Source organism: Bacillus rossius, chromosome 17, assembly GCF_032445375.1.
Source record: "Bacillus rossius redtenbacheri isolate Brsri chromosome 17, Brsri_v3, whole genome shotgun sequence".
Lineage (NCBI taxonomy): Eukaryota > Metazoa > Arthropoda > Insecta > Phasmatodea > Bacillidae > Bacillus > Bacillus rossius.
In genome coordinates, this window is record NC_086344.1 from 34,809,656 (window position 1) to 34,825,304 (window position 15,649).

The 15,649-nt window shown below is 37.4% G+C and overlaps 1 protein-coding gene across 5 annotated transcripts in view; it reads right to left on the bottom strand.

The window, feature by feature from the left end:
- Positions 1–9,556, bottom strand: part of LOC134540897 (calcitonin gene-related peptide type 1 receptor-like) — a 391,875-nt gene extending 382,319 nt beyond the window's left edge. For 2 of the 5 annotated variants that reach the window (XM_063383962.1, XM_063383960.1), the window contains exon 1: positions 9,351–9,556. The gene's annotated coding sequence lies outside the window, so the exon portion shown is untranslated. The remainder of the gene's footprint in view (positions 1–9,350) is intronic. The other 3 variants (XM_063383956.1, XM_063383944.1, XM_063383937.1) reach the window with 3 other exon arrangements.
- Between the last annotated feature and the right edge of the window lie 6,093 nt (positions 9,557–15,649).

Below are 15,649 nucleotides of genomic sequence, written 5' to 3' on the forward strand. Positions count from 1 at the left end.
GCGCATCGTATAAAAAAATCCCATTTTTTTCCCCCACACAACACGCCTAAAGAAGTATAACCAAAAAACTAAAAAAAAACATAACTTATAATAATGTTATGTACCTCAAGTACGCAACACATTCTTATTATTGTTATTATTATTATTGCAAGTATTACAGTACAGGGCAATGCGAGCTATACTGTTGAAAGATAGGTACGAGACAATTGATGTTATGCTAGAGGAATTGTGTTTGCTAAGTGTCCGTGAATTTCTTTATTACAATTGTATGATTTTTATATTTAAGATTAATATTGGAGTCTTGCCAAAATATGTACGCAATAGTTTAGAAAAAAATTCAAATGTACATTCTTATGCCACACGTAATTGCAATAAGTTCCATTTGCAATATAGGAGGACTGCTTTACCTCAACAGTCAATCTATGCTAAAGGTCTCCAAGGAATACAACAATTTGCCAGTTTAAATTAGAGAATGTCCACATTCAAAAATGTTCAGGAAACACTTACGAAACTGTTTGTTACGCAAAAGACAGCATTGAATTGAATACCAACTTATAAGTCGGATGGTGTATATATATATATATGTATACCAAGGTGATTTTGTACGTATATGATGTTATAATGTTGTCAGTATTTGGATGTATGAAACCTATGTTTTATTTTTAATGTGATTATGTTAGCCTCTGTGCTATTAACAACAACAATAAATAAATAAAAATAAATAAGTAACGAGCGAGCGGGCGAACTTCGGAAACGTTCGGGAATTGATCGGGGCTCGGTGAATCTTCGGGCTACCCCGCCGTCGCGTCGTATCGACGACTGTCCGTCGCGCGGATACCACGCGCATGCGCGATATCCACCCCCCAGTGGGTGAGAGGGGGGTGGGAGAGGGGGAGGGAGACCCGGCGTCCCAGCTGGTCTCAACTTGTTGATGCGAGCAACAGCGTGTAGGGGTCCCCGGGTCGTTACCACAACGCCGAAATACACACAACGCCAAACGTACAATAACGCCGAAAAACCATAACGCCGAATGCCAAATTGACCGCAACGCCGAAAGCTAGAAAAACTGCTGCGTATCACAACGCCGAAATACGGTAACGCCGAAATACGGTAACGCCGAAAAATGTTGATGCGGGGAGGAAGGGGGGAGCACACAGGAGCAAAATGAAAAACAACTGAATTAATAAATTTGTGTGCTAATCTTACCTATAACCTAACCTTTGTGGTAGTCCTGCAATGGCATTTTTTCGGGGTTAATGTATTTCCGCGTTGTGGTACACAGCAGTTTTTCTAGCTGTCGGCGTTGTGGTCAATTTGGTATTTCGGCGTTATGGTTTTCAGCGTTATTGTAAGTTCGGCTTTGTGGTGCGTCCCCAGGGTTCCTTCGGTTGCTGATTCTTTTCGTGCGCGCGCGTGTTTCTTCTCGATGCGTTCGTAACATCCTATAGCCATGGCCGCCACACATTCGATTACGGACCCTGAACCCAGGATCGGTAATTTGGGGGGAGGGGAAGGGGGAGTTGCCCAATTTTTTTTTAAATCACGTGCTACATTATAATTCTTACCTACACTCTTTGTAGAATGTTATTTAATCTGAAAATACAGGGTACAACAATGGTTACTATTTTATAAGTTCAAACTAAGCTTCATTTATAAAATATTAAATATGTTTTTTCTAGTTTGTAAAAAATATATTATAATAGTTAAACATTTAAAAATAAACAGGGCTGGTCCCGGGCCCTGGACCCAGAGGGGGACGAACGGAAGTCTTCCACGACAGGAAATGCGTGAACAAGATGGCGGAACCCTCGTGCAGCTGACGTGAACCCGTATATAGTCACTTTCGTGAACGTTAAGGGGGCCATACCGAACGTACTGGTGTGCCGAATGTTGACTTTATGGCAGTGAAACTACCCTGGAATATATTATGGTAAAATAAAATGGTCATAGTAACAAATAAACAAGATGGCGGACCCCTCGTGCAGCATACGTGAACGTATATAGTCACTTTCGTGAACGTTAAGGGGGCCATACCAAACGTACTGGTGCGCCAAATGTAATTTTATGGCAGTGAAACTACCCTGGAATATATTTGGTAAAATAAAATAGTCATAGTAACAAGTAATTGCAAGTTTAAAATAATTCAGAAAATTGGCATTACAATGATAATAATACATATTCTAACAATTGCTAGCAGATTTAGTAGCAAAGCGGTAAAGCGCTTGCTTAGTTGACCTCAACGGAAGTAGTTCAAATCACGTTAACGAAAAAAAAAAAAAATTTCCTTTTTTTAATTTTTAATAAAATTATATTATATAATAATTCTGAAGCAGATTAATAAGGTTAAGATTTGTTTATAGAAAGTATTTACAAACTGATTTGAGTCGTTTGAACAAAAACCAATATACAAGCATATACCAAGTGAAATAAAATGTGTTTTAAAATGTTTCAATTTAATATTTTTACAAACGCCGTAGAATTATAACGTTTAACGTGTGTGGAAACTTTAAAGAATTAACTGTTTTTTGTAAATTTTAACAAGATTGACAGTATTTTTAATAAAATTCCATTTTGAAAATCTGTTCTGAATCCGGGGTTTAAGATTTTTTTCAAGTCGTTCAATATGTTCACATGTATTATTTAACACAAATTATTTAGAAAGCTTCTGCTTTAAATATATCTTGATGCGAATTACAAGAATTTCAGCACCTCGCTGCTAGAATTCGCTGCCGGTGCAGCTATGTCGATTATCGAATTATTTCATTTGCAGATCGATATTTAAACGATTTAAAGAAACTGCTCCGATTAAAACGACAAAAAGACTTGAAAAATACTGAATTACCGTCTTTGTACCTGATTTTCAACCAGGTATTTTATTGAAATACTGCCCATATTATTAAAATTAATTAAACACGTGATACTTTAATGTTTCCCTTTGGCTTTGTGAACATTGTTTCACTCCATCCGCCACAGTAGCAGCACCGTGGTTACAAATTTCCGTTCCATGTTACTTCCGTTCCATTCACGAAATTACTCCTACTAAATGTATACCGAGTGCTAAAATGTAACACATAAAAAACAACACAAAATCTATAAAAAGTACCAAATAATGTACAACAGTAATAGCCACTATGAGCTGCGTTCATGAACCTTACCTGAATTAGATGCAAATTAGACGGTTCAGTATGTAACATCTTTTTTTTTTCCCTAAAACTGTAGTTACTTATTTTTTTAATGTGAATAGACCGGCCTTTAAAATTTTAGATTTTCATCCTTTGGACTAAAATTTGTTTTAAATAATATTTTTGTGTATAATAATATGTATTATGATTATTTGAGTAATGAGAATAGTTTCATGAGTGAATCAGTTTTTGTATTCTGTTTTTGTATCCGCCGATTGAAGAAACTATGTATTTGAAACAATGACTTGTGCTAGGTTAATTTGAAAGTGAATTTCACATGTGTAGCCTACTCTAATAGCACTTATGCTGAATTTTGCAAATTATTTCGTATAAGTAAAGTATCTGTATATCGGAGACATAAGGGTCAAAACGCACTTTTAACCATAAACTCGACCACCATTTGACGTGCTTTCTTAGAGGCATACAACACGAATAAGATCTTAGATATGTCAAAAATTCACATATTTTGTTGTAGAAAATAGTTAAGTAAATAATTGAGGTGCTTCTTCAAATGCTATAAAATGCTCTCATTGAAAAAAAAATATCGTTTGTGTGTAGAGACCCGGAAATTTCGCGGATTCATTTAGTCGCAAGCTAGAAAGCAAAACCTTCACACTCTCGCACTGTGTTCATGATTGGCACGCAGTTGTATGGACACGCCCCTCTACGACCGTGAGCCAATGATGCCCAGCTAGGAGAGAAGTAAGCGAATCAGGTAGTGCCAAATAACAAGGATAAAAATGTTCTCGCTAGTAAATCAACCAATGGGAAAGTAAGCATGGGTCGAGCACACCTATAACTTTGAATTCTATCCTGAGGCCAGAAGAATCCGCGAAATTTCCGGATCTGTATTTATGTGACATATATTATCCCTTAGAGGTACAGATATAAACAAAATAAATGTTACTTTTATGCCTGGTGTAAAGCGACATTTAAAACAACCACTCCTCCCTGCCCCCCCCACCCCCTTTTACAACAAAAAAAAACACACATTTATCTGGGAACCCCCGTGGGGTAGTGAAAAAAACACGTTGGGGGGGGGGGGGTTGTCTGTGATAATCGACGATAATGAATGATCACTGCGGTAATACATCAACAGCCTTGGCGTGTGCTTATAGGTCCACCGATGGACGGGGGTTATTATCGTGCAAAACGTGGTCACGTGATTGAAACCCCCACACGCTGCTTGCTATTTTAGGGATACGCTTTGTCCGCTCATTAAATTAACTCGGTTAACCGTCAGTGATACATAAACTGGCCTTTTGTACCTACCTTCTGGGTTTCGACGGGAGGTTGTTTCACGTTGTGGTAAATAATTTTGCACACAAAAAATTGGTTGTCTGTAAAGTCGGTTTACGGACGATAGTTTAACGTGACAACGTCATAACAAAACATTGATGAAATGATTGCATACTTTATGAATAAAATTGAATCATTTTTATTTTAATAATAAAAGAATAAATACTTGAAATTATACCAGTAATCAGATTTTTAAAATGCAAGAATAATTAACCTTTACTGTCGAAATTGTTGTTGTAATAAGAAATGAGAACCACAACTTTTCACTTCACTTTATAAACAGTCGAGTGGAAGAGAGATAGATGCAGCGCAAGCGTACAATGAGCGTAACGGGACACAGCGTAACGGAACAATGTTCTTAACGGGACACAGTGTAACGGGACACTTTTTCGTGCGTGCAGCTAGAAAATATTCTTTTGGAAACCAAGAAATAGTTTGTAATATTTCGAGAAAGATATTCTAACTTTGTACAACACATGGTTGTTGGTTATTTATATATTTTTCTAGATAATACTGAGTTCTCATTACGAAAATTGCCTCATAATTTTATATTTAACTGATATTTCATCAATCACAACTTTTTTAAACCATTGTAAAGGTAATCTAGTATTAAACTATTTGACTTTATTTTGTTGTATCATGCTTATTATGTGCACAGTTAATACTGGGCTATTCAGGGAACAGATTACAAATAACTTTCATTATTGGAGGTCCTGTGATAACATAAATCATAAATTCCTGAATAAGAATCCTAACCCAGTATTACTGCGAACACTATTTTGTAATGATAGTGGTTTTCATATAAATTTACAAATTTATAAATATCTCTAAGTGCACATAAATATTTTTGTTCCGTAGAATAATGGATAAGCTCAGAGCCGGATATTTGTAGCTAGAGACTTTAATTGTTTATTTAAATAATGTACTTTAAGGGAGGTTGATAGGAACCGAAACACGCCATTTTAACTTAAAAATTTGATACCAATATAATTTTTTTTATCTTTTGATAGTGGAATTTTTCCTTCCGTTAAAATCAGAGATAAAGAGATTATCAAAGACAATACATAACATACTTGAATAGCAAGTATTTTATTGATAATTTATCACGCTTGGAATTATTTTAAAGAATTCTACGTTGAATTTCGTGTCCGTGTTTTGTATTAAAAGTTTATTTGCAACATGAACAACACGAGAACACATGAAGTTGCTCGTTACCAAGGTTAGATGTTCACACATCACTGGCGAGTTTTTAAACACTCGCTCACATTTTTTATTTTAATATTTGCCACTCCATCCGAGAGAGCGACAGACTTGTTCGCCATTGCTGGTTAGGTTTGTAGCCCTGCAGGGGTGTGACAAGCCAATTAGCAATGGTTTTCGCGCGATTGACATTTAATCATGCAGACTTGACCACCTCTTGAATGATTTCTTATTTGGAGGTTGCAAATGTAATTGTAAAAAAAATGGGGGGGGGGGGGGGTGGTTTGTCTGTAAAGTCGGTTTACGGACGATAATTTTACGTGATAACGTCATAAGAAAACATTGATGAATAATTGCATACTTTTTAATTTTCAAATATTATTTACAGTTTTTGCAAAATTTAATTTAAATAATTTGTTTGAATATAATTACGAACAATTAGTAATAGAAATAAACTGAAATCAAATCAAAGTCAATAAATTGTTAATTTGAAATGACGATATTGAACAAATAAATCAAATTTTTTTTTAAATTGCTGCTTTTAAAAAGCCCGCCTCAACCTGTTTGATATTATAGAAGATGTCCTCGCATGGTGGTTGGTCGGTTCTTGCACGCTCGGCTCAGGCGGAACGTGACAATGAGTCATGATTTTTCGTGCGTTATGACGTCAAAAAAATTGGCTTTGTAAAAAACAATATAGGAAACTCAGGCCTGTTGACACGGGCGAAGAACGAGAGACATTACTACAGCGCTCCTAGCGGCGGGAGCTGCAAGCATACACGCAAAATTACAATTCGTGTACGTTTTTAATGGGTGACTTAGGCCATGGATGTGTTAGTCTGTGCGGTTGGTGCCTGTTCTGAGGTTGAAGTCAACTGGTTAACTAATAATAAAACTGTTCCTAGTCCAAAATTCTGTACATTGGATGTACAAATCTTAGCATGACTAACATAAATAATTAATTACGTACAGTACTTTTTGCCATTTTTCGAAATTCGACTCCAAAAGCAGTAAACGGGGGAACGTTAGTTTTTAATAGTAATAAATCACATAGTCAAGCGAATTAAGATGAAGTTATAAACTGATCAAGAGTAACGTACATAATTATGAGTTCATAACGTGTTTTAACCGTTATCATTTAGCTACGTTCGACCCCAAAAAGGGTGAATAGGCATTCAATTATTTTTACACGCTTTATATTAGCTTCACCTGTATGTTTGTTTGTATGTTTGTTTGTATGTATGTTTGTAACCGACTCCTTTGGGTGCGATTTTGACCCACTTTATACGGCCAAATTTCATTGAAACTTTGTAGATTTATCGAGGACTGATGACAATACATTAATTTGATAAGATTATTCCAGTAATCAATTTTCAAAATAAGATTTTTGTCAATTTATATAATTGGTAAAATGAAACAAAGACATATATGTACAGAAAACCATTTCGCTCATGTGCGAACTCTTTTCTTTCAGTTTGTATTTGGCGCGATATAAACAAAGCCTACTAAATATTATGACATTTAATTAAATGAAAAGTGAGAGTGGGTTATGATTATTGTGAACAATATACTTTCTTGAAGAGAATATTATCTATATTTGTAAAAATATGAAGGAAAAAACTGAAATAAGGGCTTTAAATGTTGTTTCTTTCGTTAAATAGAGAAACACAATTATGTCTTTGTTTCATTTTACCAATTAACCAAGAGTGAAACATTATTATAAAACAACATTTTATGCAAATATTTCACGAAACATGGAAAAATTGAGGTTTGATTTTGCTGTGAAACCAACAGCAGATAGGAAATCAAACACCATATGTATAACCTTAATAGCTACACCTGATGGGCAGATTTTTGAAATTCCACTCGAACACCAACCTGCAAATCTACACCAAGCAGTTACAAATACTCCAAACTATGCCAAGGTCAGTAAATCATTAAATAAAAGACATTAAACACGGAAAATATGGATAAGTTTGACAGATGATCTATCAAAAAACATATTTGGATAGAGAGCAAAACTTACAGTTTAATGATTTTTACCTGGAAGAAATTGAGGAAAAAAACACTTTTATAAATAAACCAAACTAAAAAGTAGAAAATAAATAATAGTTTCAAAAACTAAAAACACGCTTTATATAGAAAACCAAACTAAAAAATAGAAAATAAATTTTAATAAAATTTGAATTAAGAATTATGTAAATTTTTTAATAAATATAAATTAATAATAGTGTAAATAAGAAAATAATGTATTTTATTTTTAAAAAAAAGCGTAAGGTGCTTTTTAAGATATTATCGAAATGATAAACCTTCTACTCATATCTGTCAATAAAATATTTATAACTATTGACACCATGCACCCCACGCTGAATTGTAACTTTGTCATTTTTATTCTTCATTGTGGTGATTGGTTGAAAGGTTAAATTTTATTTTGATATGTGTAAGTATATCACATCGGATATACATTAGCTTCGAAAAAGGTGTATAAATAATTTTCCTGGCCTTGGATTCGTACTTTATTAGTACAGACAGTGTAAACACTGGAGTACCAAAAATAATACATTTACTCAAAATAAATACCCTTGGCGCCACTCTCGATGTATGTTCTGCTCTCTAGCGGGAGTTCTAGTTACTAAACGTCAGAAAAAAAATTGACGCTTGTATAGTACATAAATAACTCAAGAGATAGCGCGACGTACATCGTTTTACTCAATTCACAGCTTCTAAAGAAACATTGTTTTATTCTTTTGGCATGCTGAATAATAACTAACAATAATAATGTAGTGAGATATTTGCAACAGTTAACCATATACGTATTATACAGATATGTGGTATCTTAGAAATTCCATAACTGTGAAATGGGTTTCAAATCATCTCTGTTTCCAATTTTTAATTTTGTGGGTTTGGGACGTAATAATTATTGTATTTGCTACATCTGGCGAGAAGTTCAATACAAAAAATTTGAAGTTACAAATACATTAATAAAAGATAAATCAATCACTATTTGAAAATGTATGTTATTAAATAAAGCTTCATTATGACATACTGGCACTAGCAAATATGGTTTTAAATATGTTATGGCAATACTGCAAACAGATGACATAAAAAATGAAGATGATATTCAAACTGTTGATTTTACAACATACCTATAGACTTTTAGATTGTCTCAGTTAAACTTATAGGCCAATTTAGATCATTGTTTATTATTTATATTAATAAATACGTTTTGTCAGAATACTAAATGTATAAGCAAGCTGTGCCAGCCTACACTCGTTAATGGTCTGGTTGATATGATGGGAACAATAACAAAGTTTTATCGAGCGAAAGTATTCCCATTCCGTTTAGAATGCACTAAACTTTTACTTTCTCTCTTATTCAGTATCCTTTACGAATTTCAGCTAACTAAATTGAGTGGTAGGCACAACAAATCTTTTCAAATAACAGTTGGGGAAGACGAGTGTTTGTCAGTACCTATTTTAAATTCAGTTGGTTGTCACTTTCGAAAGGTTAACGTAAAAATTGTATATTACTTTTATGACTAAAATAATGTAAAAAAAAATACGTTTCTTTTAAAATAAGTCTAGTTCACTACTGATTTGAATAAGTGACTAGGCGTCACCTATTGGTCACTAACAATAGCAGCTATATAGGTAAAGACAAGGTACTCACTGCGTTTATGGTAGGTAGGCCTACTGTCGATTCGTGCCTATAAACAATACTTAGCTAATTAGCACAAGTTTTGACACTCCCTAAGCATCTTTACTCAGATGAATGCTAATTTCTATAGTTAAAACGCACTAATTAAGTCACAGTGTTTGGTAACTGCGTAAAGCCATTTTGTAGAAACATTTTACTCACTCCTCACGATGTCCGTTCAAATAAATTAGTTTCTTTGTAGCTCGTCTCTGATTGGCTCTGCTGCTCTGGTCCACTGACTCCAGAGACAGCAAACAAACAAACGCACGTCACATAAAAATGTAAATATGCCGAGTTTTATCTATATTTCAAAATAGTTTCGAATAAAGTTCATAACGTTTATTATTTAATTAAAATTTAAAAGTTCGTTGCTGGGGTAATTTTCCTTAGAGGGGTCGCGGCTATTGAGATTTCACAACGGTCTCAAGACGCCATAGAGCGTACTTACTGTAGAGAGACAGTTTATTATTATTATTATTATTATTATTATTATTATTTATTTGGCTGAAATACTGTTCATTACTTTATAAATCTACAAAAAAATTTACGCAATGTTATTTGTAATCGCACTATTACTAAAATAAATACAAAAATCAATTTTAAAATAAATAAACCCCAAATAATTTTAATTTGAGAATCTAATTATATTTTAATCGTAACTTTTGGATTAAACATATATTAAAAAGTTAAATCGTCTCAAATATTTTTTTTTCCGTATCAGGATAGATTTTTGGTTTTTAAACATTATTCTCTTATATATATGATTTTTTTTCAACTATGTTACTTGCTATATTTTGTTTCCAAAAGTTCTGCATGTTTTTTATTCTTGGTAGCACATACTTAACAAAATTCTCATGCGAGGCCTACCAAGAATTAATTAGCTGCGGTCTTTTAGTACTTTCATAACTTAATTTAAATGATAATTTATTGGAATAATTTGCATCTGTGTCAGGCGAAGAGGAAACAATGTTCCACAAGGGTTGTAAAATTTATATATTTTTTTTCTAAATTTACAATTAATTTTATTTTAACTTTCCGAAGAGTGCTTTTTTTTTAATTTTAAAATAATTGTTTATGTTAGCAAAAATTCTGTGGATGTAAACAACACCTGCTTTTTTTTACAAATGTTTTTTTTTTTCTTTCAGACATATGCTTATAGATGTTTTTGAAGTAATACTCAGTGGCAAACCACTGACCCTCCCCTCATCCTACCGACCAATCTCTCTCCTTCCAATCCTATCAAAGGTCGCGGAGAGGACCATCCTGCAACGCCTCCTCCTTGTCATCACTGACCACAACCTTCTCCCCAATCACCAGTTCGGCTTCCGTCCCCACCACTCCACATCCCACGCCATCGCCCGGGTGGAACTGCTGGTGGTACAGGGCTTCTCCCGGCGGCAACACACGGGCATGGTGCTCCACGACCTCGCACGAGCCTTTGACTCCGTCCCACATACTCAACTCATCCACCGCCTATCCGCCACCGCAATCCCCTCGCACCTGACCCGCCTTCTCTGCTCTTTCCTGGAGGACCGCTCTTTCCAGGTGAGAGTGGAGAACATCCTCTCTGACCCCCGACCCATCCAGGCTGGTGTCCCCCAAGGAGCCATCCTGAGCCCCATCCTGTTCATCCTCCACATTGCAGACCTCACCCCTCCACCTGGCACCTACCTTGTCCAATACGCTGACGACACATGCCTCCTCGCCTCCTCTGTCTCTGAGCCGTTGCTCAGAGATCGCCTCAATTGCTGGCTCACTTCCCTGAACACCCAATTCCTAGCGCACGGCATCGGGATCATCCACGCCAAAACCAATGCCATCCTGTTCTCCAGATACCACCCACGCCATGACCATCGCCCCCAGAATGACCCAACACACCATCCCTTGGTCACCAACCATCCGCTACCTGGGAGTCACACTGGACGCATCATTCACATTCCTCCCGCATCCCAACAGTATCTGTGCCGAAACCAGAGCAGTCATGGGACAACAACTAGCCCCAGTCCTCCGCCCCACCTCTGGCACTTCCCCCCAGAACAGAATCACTGTCTATCGCACCCACGTTATCTCCCACCTCATGTACGCCTGTCCCACCTGGTCTCACTCATCCCTCTACAACCTAAGACCTATCAACAGGACGTACTTCCTTGGCACCCGTCTGATCCTGGGGCTTTCCCGCGCCACACCCCCGGCAAGAACTCTTACATGAAACCAGTATTCCCCACATCCACGACACCATCTCCAAAACCACCAAGAAATTCGTCCACAAATGCTCCCACAACCTCAACCCCCTCATCAGACAGATCGCCGACCCTCCCCCCAGAAGACCGCTCTTCACGACGGATCATCTCCAGGCAGAGGACTCCACCGACGAGGACGACATCGACCCAGCGGGAGGGGCCGGTGGCTAACCCTGGGGACCAGCACAGCTACGAGAAGGCACTGCGGAACCAATCACACCGCGGTACTGCACCACTCTCTACCTGACCACCCCACCGCAAGGACCGGGCCCGAGCCAATGGACCCAGCCACACCATCACATCATCACCACCCGGTCACACCATCACATCATCCCCACCCTCACCACCAAATGTAAATAGACACTTCACCTCACACGAATCACCTGCCCCCAAGGACTTGAATTTTGGAAGGGACAATTTATGTATGTATCTATAATTTATTGTAATTCTTTTTTCATGTAAATGTACCAAATGTTCCCCTCCATGTAACCATTTGTATTCTCTTTTTAAAATAAAGAGTCTTTTTTTTTGGCGGGATGATAAGTAATTTTTTTTTGATGTTGTAAGAGGGTAAAATAAAAAGATGGCAAGGGGGGGGGGGGTGAGGTAGAATGTTAAGACGATGATCATTGTCTTTTTTTTTTATGTTCGTGGAATCGTGCAACGGGAATTTGTTCCACCTGGCCAGACTGTTGACCAACACTTTTATTTTGTAAGTTTTAAGACGTTTGCGAGAGGATGTGCGGATGAAACGCCCTGAACTTTGGCGATCAGGTGACTGGTTCCTTCATCAACCACAACTTCCCCTCACAATACGGACTTACGAGCGAAGCGCTGTTTGGCCTCTAAGGGGTGGTCTGTCGTTCTCCACCCTCCGTATTCGCCAGACCTAGCCCCGTGCAGTGGCGTAGCCAGGATTTGTGAATGGGGGGTGTTAAGAAGCATGCGCCCCCCCCCCCCCCCCCCCCGTACTAAGCGTGTGGTCCGGGGGTCCTCCCCCGGGGAAAATTTTGATTTTAAGGTGTAAAATAGTGCCATTTTAGCAGTTTTCTGTTCTTAAATTTAAATATTGTAGTGGTAAAATTTTTATTAATTTTAATATGAAATTTGTTTGAGTGTTGAATAAGAAATTAATTATACATTTGGTGCTAAGGGGGGGGGGGGGGTTAAACCCCTAAAACCCCCCCTGGCTACGCCCCTGGCCCCGTGCGACTTTCTTCTGTTCCCGAGAACGAAGTAACATCTAAATGGGAAGCGTTTTGATGATGCGGAGGTAAAAATAGCTTCGCAAAGGGCGCTGGAGGATATTTATTTATTTATTTATTTATTATTACAGTTGTGACATGCACACCAACACCTCATAAAGAGGGTACTAGGGTGTGCACGGGACTAGGGTAAAAAAAAAATACTTGACAAGTGCATCGCATCTAATGGAGAGTACTTTGAAGGTGACTAATAAGGAATTTTATAAAAAAAAAATATTTTTTTATGACAAAAGTTCTGTTTCTTTTTTGGGTTCCCCCTCGTATGGACCTACAGTAGTAGAGATATGTAACGTGGCTTCTTACACAGTTACATTCTGTCTTCACTGATATATTGCAAAAAATGTTCATTACATGGGTGGAGGATACCGGGAACCACACATAACTTAGAAACACACAACTTAGAACAGTCATAACTTAGAAACCTCGAAAAAATTCCACGTAACTTAGAAATGTCATAAGTTAGTACGATCATAACTTAGAAACACACAACGTAGAAGCACACAACTTAGAAACGTCATAACTTAGAACCATCACAACATAAAAATACACAACTTAGAACTGTCATAACTTAGAAACACGTAACTTAGAAACACGCAGTGCAGAACCACACAACTTAGAAACGTCATAACTTAGAAACACACAACTTAGAACAGGCATAACTAAGAAGATTCTATCTTGTGTGTTTCTAAGTTATGTGTATATAAGTTGTGTGTTTGTAAGTTGTGACAGCACCCCGGGGATACCTATATTTCCTCCATCCCTCCCCCTGCGTCCATCACTGGTAAAATTTTTGTATATGTACTCACGGAGTATCAAACTCTCACCTAATGGATTTGAACTACTAACTATAATATCGACGTAAGCCTGGCGTACACAGGTTAAGCTGTAGAAATGGCAAAACTATTAATTGGTTAAGTTACGTTCAACGCTGATTCCTTGCAGATGTGTTGCTATCATGCTTGTTTAACACTATACTCACTACATGAGGGCATTCTTACGATTGTTTCTAGAGAGCACATTTCGAGATATTAAAAAAAAAAAAAACACTTCTAGTGTAACATTAAGAATGTTCCATAAAAGAATGTCTCAATTTCAATGGTGAAATATAAAAGTTTAACTTAAACAATTTACAACAATACATACATCAAATTTCAAATTTAAGGTAAACTATCCTAGTTGTTCTTACAAATGTTTAATATTGACGTGTGTTTTGTGTGTGTGTGTATATATATACACACACACACCTTATGTTTTCACTTCAATGTCTACTAGTTTTGGCATGTTGTATTTTTAGTAATTTACTTTTAACTATCTTTACTTATAATTCTTGAACTGTTCTAATTTGCTTCTCAAACATAATTGTCGTTTTTAACTGAAATATTTTTTGTAATTTTTTTTTTTTACAATTTTTATTAAACAGAGCAAGGGTGCCACCACCTCTCAGGAACGGGGTACCATGAAGTTGTACGAGAAAGTGTGTGCGCGGGTGTGCCACCCTGATGCGCTGCGACTCGTACCAGAATTCCGGTGCGTTATTATTATTATTATTATTTGGTATGCGCGAGTGGATTGCGCTCTGCGCATGCGCGGAGTCAGAGCTCGGAGCTGATCGTCGGAGCCGCATGAGAGAGGAGTCTGCCTCGTGACCAGATGGTGTGCGCGCGCGTCGGGGAGTGGGGCGCTCGACGCCCTCGTGGGCCGGAGAGAGAGAGAGAGAGAGAGAGAGAGAGAGAGAGAGACTGCACGACCGCCTGGACTCTGTGCCGCAACACCTCCACTGCCGAGGTAAGATCCGCCCAAGTGTATTTAGGCCTCAATCAATGGCGACGGAACAGTTTCCTAAGTTTAAGTGTTGCACGTACGTAAGAAGTGCATTTCCAGTTTGCTAGCTGCCGAGGCATAGAACTAACTTTGTTCGATGTGGCACTTTTTTTTTTGACGTGACAAACGTCTTATAAATCGATGAACGCCGGCTGCGCGCACGAAAAAAATTGTCACGTTCCGCACTGAGCCGAGCGTGCAAGAACCGGCCAACCAACCAATGTGCGAGAAAAAAAAATCTTCTGTAATATCAAAACAGGTTAAGGCGGGGCTTTTTTAACTAATTGTTCGTGATTTATATTTAAACAAATTATGTAATTTAAATTTGCAAAAAACTGTAAAAATAATATTTGAAAATTAAAAAAAAAGTACGCAAATTTTTCATCAATGTTTTCTTATGACGTTATCACGTTAAAATTACCGTCCGTAAACCGACTTTACAGACAACCCCCCACCCGCTTTTTTTTAAAAATATCTTTTTGCCAGTTTTCTCACAGCCCCCGCAACTACTGCATTTTTAGTTTTTGGAACTAGTTTTAAAGCGTGACGTCTGTTACGTTTGCGCGCGCCTCCAAACACGAGACAGTTTCATGGCAAGCAGCAATGGCGGCTTCAGGATGAATTTTCGGGAGGGGCCATCGCAAAAAAAAAAAAAAAGGTCGTAGTTGCAAAAAAAAAATGAAAGTGGTCAGATATTGGCCTTGGAATATTTATTATTTACAAATTACGGGTTCCAAATACAGAACCATAGTGGGTCAATGCAACTTTAGATGAGATAAATAGTTTAACATATGATGTTAAATATTTAAGTAAACGTAAATATACGCTAATCAATGAAATTGGTCTCGGGAGGGGCAATCGCCCCCACCGCCCCCCCCCCCCCCCTTCTGGGGCCGCGCTTGGTTTCACCTAAGGTCACTATAGTTAGCTTTTAAGGTGGGTTTAC